We start from the raw sequence: 8,383 nt of genomic DNA on the forward strand, positions 1-8,383 counted from the left end.
CAAAGCTGTAACAACAGTCCTGTAACTCTGACAACTCCATCCACTAACAACCCACACAGGAAATTACCCTCAAAACTCTCCTGTTGTAACACACAGATCATCTGCACCTTCTCTTTCACTCTTATAGGCCAACATATCAAATCACTTTTACAGTGCAATATCCCTCCATCTCTCCTCCTCCTCTTTCTCCTCTAATTGTACTTCATCATAAACCACTAAAAGTACAGCTGATTAGCAGGAAGTGATCTTGAATCAAGAAGGCCGATGTGTGAAGGCCAGTCATAAATGCCCCTGGGTACAAATCATCATGCTCTACAACGGTGTTAATAACTGCATGGGTAATGTGAATAGACTGCTGTCAGAGCCAACACACACACACACACTGTCACGATCGTGTGGAAGAGATTCGGACCAAAACGCAGCATGAGGAAAATAAGCCATCTTCTTTTAATTAAATGAACGAAGATGAACATGAAACGAAAACACTATAAAAACAAACAAAACAACAAATGATCGTGAAGCTAAATAACGCAAGTGCACAGACAAGCAACAGACGTTAAACAAGACAACTACCCACAAAAGCCTACTGCCTATGGCTACCTTAAATATGGCTCCCAATCAGAGACAAATGAATGACAGCTGTCTCTGATTGAGACCCAATCTAGGCAGCCATAGACATAACTAGACAACCTCACAATTATCTATCCCATACACAATACAACACCCATAGACTAACCAAAACACACACAACATACAATGCCCACCCCAACTCACGCCCTGACCAACTAAACATAATCAAAATAACATAAAAATAGGTCAGGAACGTGACATAACCCCCCCCTCAAGGTGCGTACTCCGAACGCACCACCAAAAGTCTAGGGGAGGGTCTGGGTGGGCATCTGTCCACGGTGGTGGCTCCGGCTCTGGACGCTGTCCCCACACCACCATAGTCACTCCCCGCTTCCGTAACCCCCCCCCAATGACCACCCTCCAACTAAACCCACCTAACTGAAGGGGCAGCATCGGGATAAGGGGCAGCACCGGGATAAGGGGCAACACCGGGATGAGGGACGGCAGCTCCGGGCTGGCTGGCGGATCCTGGCTGGCTGGCTCTGGCTGGTCATGGCTGGCTGACGGCTCTGGCTGGTCATGGCTGGCTGACGGCTCTGGCTGGTCATGGCTGGCTGACGGCTCTGGCTGGTCATGGCTGGCTGACGGCTCTGGCTGGTCATGGCTGGCTGACGGCTCTGGCTGGTCATGGCTCGCTGACGGCTCTGGCTGGTCATGGCTCGCTGACGGCTCTGGCTGGTCATGGCTCGCTGACGGCTCTGGCTGGTCATGGCTCGCTGACGGCTCTGGCTGATCCGGTCTGGCGGAAGGCTCTGGCTGATCCGGTCTGGCGGAAGGCTCTGGCTGATCCGGTCTGGCGGAAGGCTCTGGCTGATCCGGTCTGGCGGAAGGCTCTGGCTGATCCGGTCTGGCGGAAGGCTCTGGCTGATCCGGTCTGGCGGAAGGCTCTAGCGGCTCCTGTCTGGCGGACGGCTCTAGCGGCTCCTGTCTGGCGGACGGCTCTAGCGGCTCCTGTCTGGTGGACGGCTTTGCAGGCTCATGGCAGACGGGCGGCTTTGCAGGCTCATGGCAGACGGACAGTTCAGACGGCGTAGGGCAGACGGGCAGTTCAGACGCCGCTGGGCAGACGGGCAGTTCAGGCGCCGCTGGGCAGACGGGCAGTTCAGGCGCCGCTGGGCAGACGGGCAGTTCAGGCGCCGCTGGGCAGACGGGCAGTTCAGGCGCCGCTGGGCAGACGGGCAGTTCAGGCGCCGCTGGGCAGACGGGCAGTTCAGGCGCCGCTGGGCAGACGGCAGACTCTGGCCGGCTGAGACGCACTGTAGGCCTGGTGCGTGGTACCGGAACTGGAGGTACCGGGCTAAGGACACGCACCTCAGGGCGAGTGCGGGGAGAAGGAACAGTGCGTCCAGGGCTCTGGAGACGCACAGGAGGCTTGGTGCGTGGTGCCGGAACTGGAGGCACTGGGCTGGAGACACGCACCATAGGGAGAGTGCGTGGAAGAGGAACAGGGCTCTGGAGATGCACTGGAAGCCTGGTGCGTGGTGTAGGCACTGGTGGTACTGGACTGGGGTGGGAAGGTGGCGCAGGATATACCGGACCGTGAAGGAGGACACGTGCTCTTGAGCACCGAGCCTCCCCAACCTTACCAGGTTGAATGGTCCCCGTAGCCCTGCCAGTGCGGCGAGGTGGAATAGCCCGCACTGGGCTATGCAGGCGAACCGGGGACACCACCTGTAAGGCTGGTGCCATGTACACCGGCCCGAGGAGACGTACTGGAGGCCAGATACGTTGGGCCGGCTTCATGGCATCCGGCTCGATGCCCAACCTAGCCCTCCCAGTGCGGCAAGGTGGAATAGCCCGCACTGGGCTAAGCACGCGTACTGGGGACACCGTGCGCTTTACTGCATAACACGGTGTCTGACCAGTACGACGCCCTCTTACTCCACGGTAAGCCCGGGGAGTTGGCTCAGGTTTCCAACCCGGCTTCGCCACACTCCCCTTTAGCCCCCCCCCCAAGAAATTTTTGGGTGAGCCTCTCGGGCTTCCAGCCTCTCTTACGTGCTGCCTCCTCATACCAGCGCTCCTGGGCTGTGGCTGCCTTCTTCTCCTCCCTCAAGCGGCGATTCACACCAACCTTAGCCCAGGGTCCTTCTCCATTGAAAATTTGCTCCCAACTCCATTCCTCTTCTCTCCATTGCTTTAGTTCCTTCCCTCCTTCCTCAATCCGCTTGGTCCTGTTGTGGTGGGTAGTTCTGTCACGATCGTGTGGAAGAGATTCGGACCAAAACGCAGCATGAGGAAAATAAGCCATCTTCTTTTAATTAAATGAACGAAGATGAACATGAAACGAAAACACTATACAAACAAACAAAACAACAAATGATCGTGAAGCTAAATAACGCAAGTGCACAGACAAGCAACAGACGTTAAACAAGACAACTACCCACAAAAGCCTACTGCCTATGGCTACCTTAAATATGGCTCCCAATCAGAGACAAATGAATGACAGCTGTCTCTGATTGAGACCCAATCTAGGCAGCCATAGACATAACTAGACAACCTCACAATTATCTATCCCATACACAATACAACACCCATAGACTAACCAAAACACACACAACATACAATGCCCACCCCAACTCACGCCCTGACCAACTAAACATAATCAAAATAACATAAAAATAGGTCAGGAACGTGACACACACGCACCATCAGAGTGGAGACATCTGAATTAAGTTCACAGGGTGGTGAAAGTGCATAATGATGACTTTGATGCTCCTTTGAGGGTCTTATTCTGGTGACATAATGATCAATGCTTAGATGTCGTTTGACAAGTAGAAATGATCTATAATTATTGCATCATGTACAGTAGATGTCGGAAGTTTACATACACCTTAGCCAAATACATTTAAACTCAGTTTTTCACAATTCCTGACATTTAATCCTAGTAAAAATTCCCTGTTTTAGGTCAGTTAGGATCACCACTTTATTTAAAGAATGTGTAATGTCAGAGTAATAGTAGAGAGAATTATTTATTTCAGCTATTTCTTTCATCACATTCCCAGTGGGTCAGAAGTTTACATACACTCAATTAGTATTTGGTAGCATTGCCTATAAATTGTTTAACTTGGGTCAAACGTTTCGGGTAGAATTACACAAGCTTCCGACAATAAGTTGGGTGAATTTTGGCCCATTCTCCTTACAGAGCTGGTGTAACTGAGTCAGGTTTGTAGGCCTCCTTGCACGCACACGCTTTTTCAGGTCTGCCCACAATTTTTCTATAGGATTGAGGTCAAGGCTTTGTGATGTCCACTCCAATACCTTCACTTTGTTGTCCTCAAGCCATTTTGCCACAACTTTGGAAGTATGCTTGGGGTCATTGTCCATTTGGAAGACCCATTTGCGACCAAGCTTTAACTTTCTGACTGATGTCTTGAGATGTTGCTTCAATATATCCACATAATTTTCCTCCATCATCATGCCATCTATGACAAGTCCCTCCTGCAGCAAAGCACCCTCACAACATGATGCTGCCACCCCCGTGCTTCACGGTTGGGATGGTGTTCTTCGGCTTGCAAGCCTCCCCCTTTATCCAACAAACATAACAATGGTCATTATGGCCAAACAGTTCTATTTTTGTTTCATCAGACCAGAGGACATTTCTCCAAAAAGTATGATCTTTGTCCCCATGTGCAGTTGCAAACCGTAGTCTGGCTTTTTTATGGCGGTATTGGAGTAGTGGCTTCTTCCTGCTGAGCGGCCTTTCAGGTTATGTCGATATAGGACTCGTTTTACTGTAGATATAGACACTTTTGTACCTGTTTCCTCCAGCATCTTCATAAGGTCCTTTGCTGTTGTTCTGGGATTGATTTGCACTTTTCACACCAAAGTACGTTCATTTCTAGGAGACAGAACGCGTCTCCTTCCTGAGCGGTATGACGGCTGCATGGTCCCATGGTGTTTATACTTGCATACTATTGTTTGTACAGATGAACGTGATACCTTCAGGCATTTGGAAATTGCTCCCAAGGATGAATCAGACTTGTGGAGGTCTACAATATTTTTCTGAGGTCTTGGCTGATTTCTTTCGATTTTCCCATGATGTCAAGCAAAGAGGCACTGAGTTTGAAGGTAGGCCTTGAAATACATCCACAGGTACACCTCCAATTGACTCAAATTATGCCAATTATCCTATCAGAAGCTTACTTTCTGGAATTTTCCAAGCTGTTTAAAGGCACAATTAACTTAGTGTATGTAAACTTCTGACCCACTGGAATTGTGATACAGTGAATTATAAATTAAATAATCTGTCTGTAAACAATTGTTGGAGAAATGACTTGTATCATGCACAAAGTAGATGTTCTAACCGACTTGCCAAAACTATAATTTGTTAACAAGAAATTTGTGGAGTGGTTGAAAAACGAGTTTTAATGACTCCAACCTAAGTGTATGTAAACTTCCGACTTCAACTGTAGGTAAGCCTACCCGCACTGTATCTGCAAGCTGTTGACTAGAGCGCACGTGCTAAGACCTCAGTGTACAAATCCCCTATATAATGCACATTTCTTTTTTACAATACCATCTGTAGAGAAATCTATTTAACTTTGTATTTTGTATTCGGTACATCTGAATTTAACTGCAACAGTTATTTGTATGTGCACTACGTCATCACGCACAGCCTTTTATCCACAACAATTCAATTTGATGGAAACACGTTAAAAAAATTATGCACATTTTGAATTTTCACATGAAAATCTGTTGCCAATTGGATGAAAACCTAGCTAATGAGACAATCACATCGGATTGCCAAAACTAAATCATTTCAATTTTATTGACCTATTTCAGACAGTTTTCCCCTGATCACCTTAGAACAGAGTGGGAGCTCTACAAGGAGCTGAACTATTTCAAGAGGCGGTGGTACTGCCTGCAGGGCTAAATACAAAAAAATACACACAGCAGTGCTGTACTGTACATGGTTCTGGTAGGAAGCTGTTACTGACTTAACTGCTGAAAGTGTAAAACTGTTACGTCTTCTCAGCATTGCTCTCCACAAGAGCAGTCTAGAATCTTGTCGTGACATTACTTTCATTAATCTGTTGACTGTTATTTATCTAATCAACAAACTACGTTTAATTGTTACCCGATTAAATTAATCATGGAACAATTAACTCATTAGGATTCGGGGCAACACGAGAGCAGTTCTTTAAAGAGTTACCATCTCCCGAATTAAACTCTAAAGGTCTTTACCTATTACAGTACCAGTCAAACGTGGACACACATACTCATTTCTTAGTATTACTATTTTCTTCATTGTAGAATAATAGTCAAGACATCAAAACTATGAAATAACACACATGGAATCATGTAGTAACAAAAAAGTGTTAAACAAATCTAAATATATTTGAGATTCTTCAAAGTACCCACCCTTTTCCTTGATGACAGCTTTGCACACTCTTGGCATTCTCTCAACCAGCTTCATGAGGTAGTCGACTGGAATGCTTTTCAATTAACAGGTGTGCCTTCTTAAAAGTAATTTGTGGAATTTCTTTCCTTCTTAATGCGTTTGAGCCAATCTGTTGTGTTGTGACAATGTAGGGTTGGTATACAGAAAGTAGCCATATTTGGTAAAAGACCTAGTCCATATTATGGCAATTACAGCTCAAATATGCAAAGAGAAATGACAGTCCATCATTACTTTAAGACATGAAGGTCAGTCAATGTAGAGCATTTCAAGAACTTTTAAAGTTTCTTCAAGTGTAGTCGCAAAAACCATCAAGTGCTATGATGAAGTTGGCTCTCATGAGGACCGCCAGAAGAAAGAAAGATGCAGAGTTAAATCTGCTGCAGAGGATAAGTTCATTCGAGCTATCAGCCTCAGAAATTGCAGGCCAAATAAATGCTTCACAGAGTTCACGTAACACACATCTCAACATCAACTGTTCAGAGGAGACTGCGTGAATCAGGCCTTCATGGTCGAATTACTGCAAAGAAACCACTACTAAAGGACACCAATTAGAAGAAGGGACTTGCTTGGGCCAAGAAATATGAGCAACAGCTTTTTCCCACAAAATTTAGAGGAATAGGAGATTAGATACAAGCCGATTTGTTTTTGACATTTTCCCGCGTCAAGGTTTGGCTTTTTCAAGGGAGGCTTTATTACTGCCACTTTTAGTGAGTTTGGTACTAATCTGGAGGATAGAGAGCCATTTATTATGTTCAACATAGGAGGGCCAAGCACAGGAAGTAGCTTTCAGTAGTTTCGTTGGAATAGGGTCCAGTATGCAGCTTAAAGGTTAAGAGGCCATTACTATTTTCATGAATGTGTCAAGAGATAGAATGCCTTCGGAAACTATTCAGACCCCTTGACTTTTCCACATTTTGTTACGTTACAGCCTTGTTCTAAAATGGATGACTTTTTATTTTCACATCAATCTACCCCATAATGACAAAGCAAAAACTGTTTTTTAGAAATGTTTGCAAATGTATTAGAAATAAAGAACAGCAATACCTTATTTACATAAGTATTAAGACCCTTTGCTATGAGACACGAAATTGAGCTCAGGTGCATCCTGTTTCCTTTGTTCCTCCTTTCCACAACTTGATTGGAGTCCAGCTGTGGTAAATTCAATTGATTGGACATGATTTGAAAAGACACACACCTGTCTATATAAGGTCCCACAGTTGACAGTGCATGTCAGAGCAAAAACAAAGCCATGAGGTCGAAGGAATTGTCTGTGGAGCTCCGGGACAGGATTGTGTCGAGGCACAGATCTGGGGAAGGGTACCAAAAAATGTCTGCAGCAATGAACGTCCCCAAGAACACAATGGCCTCCATCATTCTTAAATGAAAGAAGTTTGGAACCACCAAGACTCTTCCTAGAGTGGCCACCCGGCCAAACTGAGCAATATGGGGAGAAGGTCCTTGGTCAGGAAGATGACCAAGAACCCGACGGTCACTCTTACAGAGCTCTATAGTTTCTCTTTGGGGATGGGAGAACCTTCGAGAATCAGGCCTTTATGGCAGAGTGGCCAGACGGAAGCCACTCCTCAGTAAAAGGCACATGACAGCCCACTAGGAGTTTGCCAAAAGGCACCTAAAGACTCTCAGACCATGGGAAACAAGATTCTCTGGTCTGATGAAACCAAGATTGAACTCTTTGGCCTGAATGCCAAGCATCACGTCTGGAGGAAACCTGGCACCATCCCTATGATGAAGCATGGTGGTGGCAGCATGCTGTGGGGATGTTTTTCAGTGGCAGGGCCTGGGAGACTAGTCAGAATCAAGGCAAAGATTAAAGGAGCAAAGTACAGAGATCCTTGATGAAAACCTGCTCAAGAGCGCTTAGGACATCAGACTGGGGCGAAGGTTCACCTTCCAACAAGACAACGACCCTAAGCACACAGCAGAGACAACGCAGGAGTGGATTCGATTGAAGTTGGTCTTATTAGACTTGTCCCGCATGTCCAAAATAGTGTTAGCAGTTGATGTTATTATTTAATAACACAGACCCCAAAGCAAATCAGGGGAGGAAAATAGGTTTATTCAAAGAGGATAAATCATAGGTGTTATGATGAGAGGTAGATGGTCGTTCCTTCCCTGTCCTTAGTGATTCTCTCCTCAGTGATTATCTCCTGTGATTTTCTCCAGTGATCAAAGTGACAGGATGTAGTTTATAACCCAGCCCTAGCCTGTGGTTGACAAATTAGAATTCCTTGCAATAACACTGGGCCAATGGCCAAATAACAAGTATCCTGTTTCAGGCTCACTGTATAGACAAATTCGTCCCATGTCTCTGATCCATTGCTCATTATT

The sequence above is a fragment of the Salvelinus alpinus genome, chromosome 15 (assembly GCF_045679555.1).
Source record: "Salvelinus alpinus chromosome 15, SLU_Salpinus.1, whole genome shotgun sequence".
NCBI lineage: Eukaryota > Metazoa > Chordata > Actinopteri > Salmoniformes > Salmonidae > Salvelinus > Salvelinus alpinus.